The following is a 9,394-nucleotide window of genomic DNA, read 5'->3' on the forward strand; positions in this document are numbered from 1 at the left end:
TTCCTTGGATTTTACATTTTAAGAAAGGGACAAACCTAGAGTAATGGTATATGCCTCTAGTCCCAGCTACTTGGAGGCTGAGGCAGAAGGATTGCTTGATCCCAGTTTTGAGACTCTTGAACAACGTAGCAGGATACATACATCTCAATAAACAAATAAGAACGATAAAAAAAAAAAAACAGCTGTGCCACATCAGTAACAAAGTTTGTGTAAGACCTAATTTTTATCCAGTACAGAAGTGTATTTTGGACACCCATTAAGGTACATATTGTCCTTCAAAAACTTTTGTAAGGGAAGGAAGTAGAAAATTTTTAATTGAATTTGTTAAAGTCTTTAAAACTGTTCTAACCAATTAGATTTTTTTAAAAAATGGCATTGGAAGTAAGTTCTAAGTATGTGTTAGGGGTTTTTTGTTATGTTTTGTTGTTTTTTTAAGTAATTCATCAGAGGGCAAAAAAATTCTATACCCAAGTGAAAATTTTTATTTTTAAAATTCTTTTGTAGTTGTACATGGTGAGTGTATTTTGACCTAAAACATCTATAACTTCCCATTCTTGTGGTTGTACATTAGGTGAAGTTATACTGGTCATGTATTCATATATGAATATAGGAAAGTTATGTCTGATTCATTAACCTGCCTTTCCCATGTCCCTTCCCTTCATTTCCCTTTATCTAATCCAATGAACTTCTGTTCTTCCCCCCCCCCCCCATTATGTGTTAGCATGTGCATATCAGAACATTCTGCTTTAGGTTTTTGGGGACTGGCTTATTTCACTTAGCATGATAGTCTCCATTTCTATTCACTTACTGGCAGATGCCATAGTTTTATTATTCTTCATTGCTGAGTCATGCTATTGAATGCAGTCATGCTATTGTGTAAACACCACATTTTCTTTATTCATTCATCTATTTCTGGTATCTTTTCTTTGACAGTCTTGAGCCCTGAATTTAGATGCTACCTAACCTGTAACTGTTTTAAGGTGTTATAGATCGTTCGAACGTCTCCAAAGCATAAAAAGAGAGATTGGAATCCTAATCCCCAGTACCTCATATTATGACCTTATTTGGGGATAGTGTATTTCAAAGGTAATCATTCTTTATGGCTGAGTAGTACTCCATTGTGTACATATATCACATCCATTCATCTGTTGAAGGGCACCTAGATTGGTTCCATAGCTTAGCTATTTTGAATTGAGTTGCTATAGAAATTGATGTGATTGTCAGTGTGGTATGCCGATTTTAAATCCTTTGTATATATACTAAGGAGTCGGGTGACTGGGTCAAATGGTGGTTCTATCTCTAGGTTTTTTGGGTTTTTGTTTTTGTTTTTTGATGAGTCTTCATACTGCTTTTCAAAGCAGTTGCAGCAATTTGCAGTCCCACCAGCAATATATTAATGTATCTCTTTCCTGACATTCTTGCCAACATTCATTGTTACTTGAATCATTTGACAGTAAATGGACAGATCTGGAGATTATCATGCTAAGTTAAATAAGCCAGTTCCCAAAAGTCAAATGTTTTCTCTGATATGTAGAAGCTAACCTTCAATAAGGGGAAAAAAGGGATAGAAGTGCAGCAAATTAGGAATGAAGTGAAGGGAGGCAGGGATAGGAAAGAAAAAAGATGAATCTGATATAAGGTGTGTGTGTGTGTGTGTGTGTGTGTGTGTGTGTGTGTGTGTGTGTGTGTATAAAAGAAAATATCAGTGAATCCCACTATCATATTCCTTCACAAGAATGGGGTCCTAACTAGAATAAGTTATATTCCATGATTCTATAATTATATCAAAATGAATTCTATTGTCATGTATAACTAAAAAGAGCCAATAATTTAAAAAAAATCAAGAGCAAAAGGAAAGATTGCTACATTTGTTTAAGGGAGGGGGGCGAATTTGTTAGAGTGGACCCTAATCCAATATGGCTGGTGTCCTTACTAAATAAAGAGAATTTGGACACAGAGATAACATAGGGAGACCATGAAGAATTCTTAGAGATGCTTCTCTACATGTCAAGGGATGCTTAAGCTTGCCAACAAATCACCAGGAAAAAGGGAAGTGATGTGGAGCAGATGCCCCTCACATCTCTCAGAACTATTGCTGATTTCTAGATCTTGGACTTCTAGCCTCTGGAACTGTAAGACAGTAGCTTTCTTTTAAATACCTAATTTGTAGTGTTTTGTTAATGCATCTCTAAAAAAATGAATATGTGATAATCCACCTTTTGGTGGTACCACTATCAAAAATGGGTACTGGAATAAAATGTGGTTCCTTCCATGTTCAATAAAAAGGTTCCCATGGAAATAGCCTTGACTAAGGAAGGATGAGATTCCTGATCTTTGAGAGTAAGGAGGATGCTACACACCTGTGCAGCTGTGAGCTTGTTCCTCCTGGGACTTGTCTGGGACTCCTGAGCTTGTCCCACCTAGACTCAGCCCCACACAATGTAGCTTTTTCCTCACTTTATGTCAGCTCTTAATAGCTCTCATCTCAACTCTAGGCTCTGGCAGTGTCTCCTTAAACACTGAGGAGAGGAATTTCTGCAGCAGCTGTGGCCCCAGCTGGACTGTGATGAGACTGTTTTGGGCCAGAAGTATAAAACCCAGTAAAGTTTGGTGCAGGCTTCTTATGATCCATGTACTTTATGCAAAGCATTTATTCAACCAGAACTGATTACATTGCTCACTCCTTAAAACTTCCTTGTACTTAGATAAAATCAAAATACCTTGCCATGACCTAAAAGGTTCTGCGTAATCCATTTCCTACTTCCTCTAGGTTCTCATTTCATTGTCCCATTTGTAATACTCCACACCAGTTCCCCTTATTGGAAAACTTTCCCTCTGATTCTTCGACTCTCACTGCTCACTCGGTTGTCAGTAGAAGTCACCACTTCCATTAAACCTTCTGTCCACTTCCTCAAAATTTGGGTTCCTCATCATTTTGTTAATATGGTTAAGATATTTTTAAACATTTTAATTTCACTTTCCCCATTAGAATTTAAGTTCTGCAACAGCAAGAAGGATCATAGCTATATGTCCATCACTTGGACATATAGTGCCTGAAACATAGTATGATGATTCGTTATAGCTTGTTGAATTGGGTTACTTTCTATAAGTTTATGATAGATCAAAAACTTACATTGGAAACAAAAACATTCATGCATATGATGCAGATTTGTCAACTGATTTCTGATATTAAAATAAATGTCCTAGCAAGAATCTAAATACAAAAGATAATACCTTTGTCAATCTTATCACCTTATTCCATTAAAATGTCATGTACAATTTTTGGAGGACAGCAATGAAGGTTATTTTAGTCTTTTATAATAAAAAACTCCAAATCTTAGTTTTATATATATATATAAAATTTTGTGGTGCTGGCAGTCAAACTCAGGGCCTCACATGTGCTAGGCAAGTGCTGTACCCCAAATGTACATTCCCAGCCCAATAGCTGAAATTTGTGCACTCACTAATATCTGGTTTTAAAAACGTTTTAATAATTATTTAAGGATGTCAGAAGGAACTAACTGAAGAGACAACAATAAAGAAAGTTGGAAGAAGAAACTTACCAGCAATGGTTTCATTCACATTAGCTTTTCATTGCTGTAACAAAATACCTGAGGAAAAGGATGAAAGATGTATTTGGCTCATGATAGAAGTTTTAGTCCATAATAGAGGTTTCAGTCCATGGTTTGCTCCATTTCTTTGTACAGAACAACATTGTGGAAGGATGTGACAGAGGAAAGCTGTTTACCTAATAGCAACTGGGCAGCAAAGAAAGCTAGAGAAAAGAGCTAGGGACAAGATATTCCCAAAGGCACACCCAAGGACTCACTCCATTCAAATAGATTCCACTTTGTACAGTTTCCACTACCTCCTAATAGTCCTTCAGCTATGAATCCATCAAGGGATTAATACACTGATGAGGTCAGAGCCCTCATGAAAATTTTCCAAAAGTCCCATCTCTGAACACTGAAGCACTAGGAATCAAGCCTTCAATACGTGAGCCTTTGGGGGGACATTCCAGAGCCAAACCATAACAATACATTTCAATAAAATGAGCTTTATATTTGAGTCTCAGTGGGTAGAACTATAAAAATCATTATTGTGTTTATTCATTCAGTGTGCATCTACTCAACTATCATGTACTGGACAGTGTGCTTAGGATTCAGCAGTAAAGAAGACAGCTGAGAAGGGGCTTATGTTATAGTGAGAGAGATAGACGAATGAGAAAACAAGTAATGTAAATTTAGCTGGTGATGAGCATCATAAATCCAACAGGATGGGAGGGCTAAAGAGCAATAAGAAAAATAAGACTCAATAATAAATCTCAAGATTCACAACCTGTGATTCCATGCTGGGCTGTGACTGGGTGATTCAGGGACAGGGCTCAATAGATCTGAGCAGCTAGCTCAGAGTTTTTATCAGAACTCTTAACAGCACCAATTGCACTCCTATAATGCTTGAAATCATTAAGTACTAACACTATTTTTTTAAAGCACCTGGCATGTTCTGATGATGCTCCCTTTCTAACACTTCCATCAGCTCCCCACTCCAGTGAGAATAAAACCCTAAATTCCTCAAAATCTAAGTATAATCCTCTGAATCCTGCAAAACCCAGCTTCTGCCTCCTGCTCTACTGTTCTTTAGTCTCCAAGATTACAAGACCTTTATACTTGCTGATCCCTCTGCCTGAAATCTCCTTCAATTTCTGCTTGTATGTATTTATTTGCTTGTATACATATTTTTGCAGCTCCCCCACCTCTCAAGACTATAAACTTGAAGGGCAGGCTGGACCCTCATTCATTCTTTCATTCATTAATTCTCACCAGAACTGAAAACCATGCCTGGCACATAGCAGACAATATTTATTGAGACAACAAACAATTTAAAAGAATGCAGTCATGCTATTTTACTGAGGACAGGAAAGAGCTCTGAGGAGATGACTTTTTAATATAAAAGACTGGAATGGTGTGATTTGAAACTACTGAGTCTAATGTCTGGGAAATAAGGGTTTTTGACAGGTACTAAAACAGGCTTCCTCAAAATTAGCCAGACTGACCCATCCAGCACAGGCTTCTCCACCAGGATTTAAGTCTGACCACTCCCAACGTGTAGCTTGCTCACTTGCCAGACAGATAAGGCCCTGCCTCCTCTTACCAGATTTACCAAAGGATCCTCATTCTGTCTTCCAAGAATGGAAGCAGTTAGGATCGACCACTGAGGTGGAAGTGAAACCTATCAAGTATGGTATTCCAGCAGTAAGTAAAACATGAGCACAAAATTTTGTGAGTAGAATAACTGAAAACAAAATTCACAATTTTAAATCAATTTGGTTGCAAATACTGGCAAAATAGTTTTAAAGCCCCAAGTGTGTGATTATTTATAATATTAATATTTTAATTTTGAAGCTAAGGAAAAAGAAATCAATAGTGTGTGTGCATACACACAGAATTTTCCCTACTACTTTGTGTAAATGAAAAACAGATTTATTACACCGCCTGCGGATAATCGTTCTCAGTTTACTTTTTACCACAAGGTGGCGCCAAAGTGCTATGGTTTCTATTTTAGAATTTTCTGGCAGTTCTTGCTAGCTAAAGACCCGGTCTAAGCTTAGAAACACATCTGATCTTTTCTTTTGAATTCAAAATTAAAATTGAAATGCAATTTACAAAATTAAAATCTTGTTAAATGTGGAGAAGCAACCCTTTCCAGACCTCCATCCTAGTCTGTTGGCTCTGTCAGTCTTCCTCAGCTCATTCTTCATTTCCCCTCATGAAGGTTTCCCCTAATAACTCTCTCACAGGAGTAATCTTTTATTGGTGTCTGCCTCTCTGAGGACCTAAATTTGCATAGTCGTCTAGCAGAGAGTCATAAACATGAGTGTGGGGCTATATCAAAATCAGGAAATTTTGTTTGGTAGTTGAGGATTGAACCCAAGAGCACTTAAACACTGAGCCACATCCCTAGCCCTATTTTGCATTTTATTTAGAGACAGCATCTCACTGAGTTTCTTAGCACCTCAATGTTGCTGAGGCTGGCTTTGAACTCACGATGCTCCTGTCTCAGCCTCCCTAGCCACTGATATTACAGGTGTGTGCACCACATGCCCAGCAGAATCAGGAACTTTTAAATAATGGTAATCCAGGGTCTCATGTGAGACCTACTCTAATAGAATCAAGGGAGGTGGAACCTGGGGTTTCTATTTTTTAAAAACTTTTCCACATAGTTAACATGTAGACATTTCTGCATTAATCAAAGTTATTCAGTTCCTAGCAGAGTAGCTTCTGAGTAGGTATGTGGTAAATCCTTCTTGAAAAACTGATATTAAAAAACATCGAAAAACTTCACAGCTTTATGATATTTTATAATAAAAGGAATACACTGGAAGAATTCCTATAATTTTTCCCTATCACTTCAAGATCTTCCGTTTAACCTTTCATATTAAATTTTTAAAACTTATATAACCTAGATTCATATATTTTAAACTCAATATAAGATGAGTGTGTGTGAGAGAAATATTAGTAAATATTACCAGACCTGTAATATAGCATTTTGGGCACCACTGTCTAGCACCACTGACCTGTTCTATGCCGTGTTTTTTGGTTTGGTTTTATTCCTTTCCAAAGTAATCTGAAAATTACACATAATTGGTAATTTGCTGTGTTTTTACAAGAATTACCTCATAATTATTTATTTATTACTTACTGTGGTGCTGGGGAGTGAACACAGGGCCTTGTTATACCAGGCAAGTACCCCACCATTGAGCCACATCCCCAGCTGCCCACCCTTGAATCTTTTGTTTTTAGTTCTTGAAAGACATTTTCAAAAACATTAGGAATGTTAGATTTTCCATTCTGTCACTTCTCTTATTTTGAAAAATCATAGTAAGCAGACATTAGATCAAAAAAAATTAAAAATAACTAATTGTTTGGGAATTACCCAAGAATATTTAGAGTGTCATTTTGAGACTGTATTATGTCCAGTATAGAAAAAGAGAGACAGAATGTGAAGTCTTCTCTCCTCATCTTACCAAAAGATTTCTCTCTTAAATCTCTTGTTACCTACTTCTTTTCTAGATTTTCCAAATATGCAGATAAGGAAGAGCTTTCCAGGATGCTCCATCCCAAGTGCTGGTTTTCAGTATGCACATTGTGGTATGCATGGATTTTGCACATAGCTCCCTAAAATAATGGTTTTTCCAAAGTGTTTAAAGTTTTCTTTGGAATTCCAGAGGAATGGAAATGTCCTTGATTCCATGACTGAACTTTGTGTTAGCATTTTGGTTTTAACAAATTCTTAGCAAGACCATGTAGTAATTGTTTTGGGTTTTACTCTGATGTTTCCTGCCTTTACTCTTTCTCAACAATATCTGGTTTCTTTAACACTCATTGAATTTTTTACCTAGTTTTGTCCCTCCCCAGTAGTTGACACACTCAGATGTTGGAGCCCACGTGTGGTTCTGCAATTCAGAAGCTGTTCTTAGGGTTGCATTTTCCTCTTGTGTTAAAATTGAAAAGGAAAGATCAAGAAAAGAAAATCAGATTTAGAAAGGATTAGGCGAGAATAGGAAAATGCTTCTGATATTTAACCAACTGTTTTGAAATCTGGGGTCAATATGGGTCTTTAGAAGAACTGAAAAGGATATCTGACCTCAGGATATTCAACCAGGTCAAGAGAGTAAGAAGCTTTTTTGGTGATGTTTTGAAAAAGGGCTGGCTTCAAGCCAGTCCTGCCATAAGCCTCACTACTAGCCCTCTCATCCCAAAAGGTTCATAAGCTATGCACAGGTGGTATGTGTGGCTGCCAGTCACCCTCAATCCTTGCCCAAACTTAGAATAAAGAGAAGCCCAAATTCAGCCAAGTGTGTAGCTTAAAAAGATGTTTTAAATTTGACAGCAATTTTACATTGTTACTGAATTTTTTGGTCCTTCAAAATAATTAGTTTTAAATTAGCCTTAAAAAATTAAATGCTGTTTCCTATGAACAATAAGAGATGTTGAGACACAGAAGGAGAAGACAAGTGAGAAAAAGCACCTTACTTAAGACTTGAGAGGATGACTGCTAGCTTTCAGGGCCTAATGTGAGAGCCTCACTATTCCAGAGTCCTGGATACAAGTGCAGAGACTCACAGCATGGAGACAATCCTATGGCAATTGATAAGGGAAATAGTTCTTATCTTGAATATTCAATTATTAGAGTCTATGTTTGGTCAGTGAGGACTAGACCCAATAGTCTTTCTTTATTCTATGAATCTCTCCTAGTTTGAAATGTTTTTGTACGTGTGTTTGTGTATATATGTGTATATTTACTCCACATATTCAGCTTCTAATTTCAGATGGCAGTTTGGCACCTGTGTTTTTGTTTAAACTCAACAGTTATTTCTCAACAGGTTATCTAATTATATCATGAACAATTATGTTAAATATATTTGGTATGACTTTTGGATAAAGAGTAAGGTAAATTCTAAGTGCCCAGGACTTCCTCTGAGCCATTTGTTTTGGAAAGAGAGGTATTTTAAAACTCATGGGGGGGGGCTGGGGATGTGGCTCAAGTGGTAGCGCGCTCGCCTGGCATCCTCAGCACCACATACCAACAAAGATGTTGTGTCCGCCAATAACTAAAAAATATCTCTCTCTCTCTCTCTCTCTCTCTCTCTCAAAAAAAAAAAAAAAAAACTAAAAATTAAAACTCATGGGGGTGTGTAGGGGGTGCTGGGGTTGTGGCTCAGTGGTAGAGTGCTTGCCTAGTGTGTGTGAGGTACTCCAATCCTCAGCACTACATAAAAATAAATATGTAAAATAAAAGTATTGTATCTATCTACAACTAAAAAAAAAAGTCTCAAAACAAAAATAAAACTCATAACGAGTTTTTCTTGGTGCATCCTATAATAGTATCTTCAAGTATCAGCTCACCAAAGATATCAAAAGTTTAAAACTGCTTGATCTCAAGTCATCAGAAAAGACGGTCACCTTTAAAAGTGTCACTCTGAATTTTACATAATTTGTAAAAGATTTTCAAAAATAATCAGGAGAGTTCAATAAAGAATTAGCATCCTTTATTGCAAGCACAGTTGGCAGACAAAGCCTATGATCAATGACTAGTCCAACACTTGTTTTTATGGAAAAAAAATCTTATTAGAACAAACACATCACATCTATTTGCTTTTATATTTTATATTGTTGCTTTCATGCTACAATGGCAGAGTTGAAAAGTTCTGACACAAACCATATGGCCCACAAAGCCCAAAATATTTACTATCTGGATCTTAACAGAAAACATTTGCTGACCTCTACTACAAAACAATAAAAACAAATATAAACAGTCCAATAGGAAACAGGCAAAGAAAAGGAATAGGCAATGCAGAGAAGAGCACGCTGGAATGTCCAACAAATATACG

The sequence above is a fragment of the Ictidomys tridecemlineatus genome, chromosome 4 (genome assembly GCF_052094955.1).
Source record: "Ictidomys tridecemlineatus isolate mIctTri1 chromosome 4, mIctTri1.hap1, whole genome shotgun sequence".
Taxonomy (NCBI): Eukaryota; Metazoa; Chordata; class Mammalia; order Rodentia; family Sciuridae; genus Ictidomys; species Ictidomys tridecemlineatus.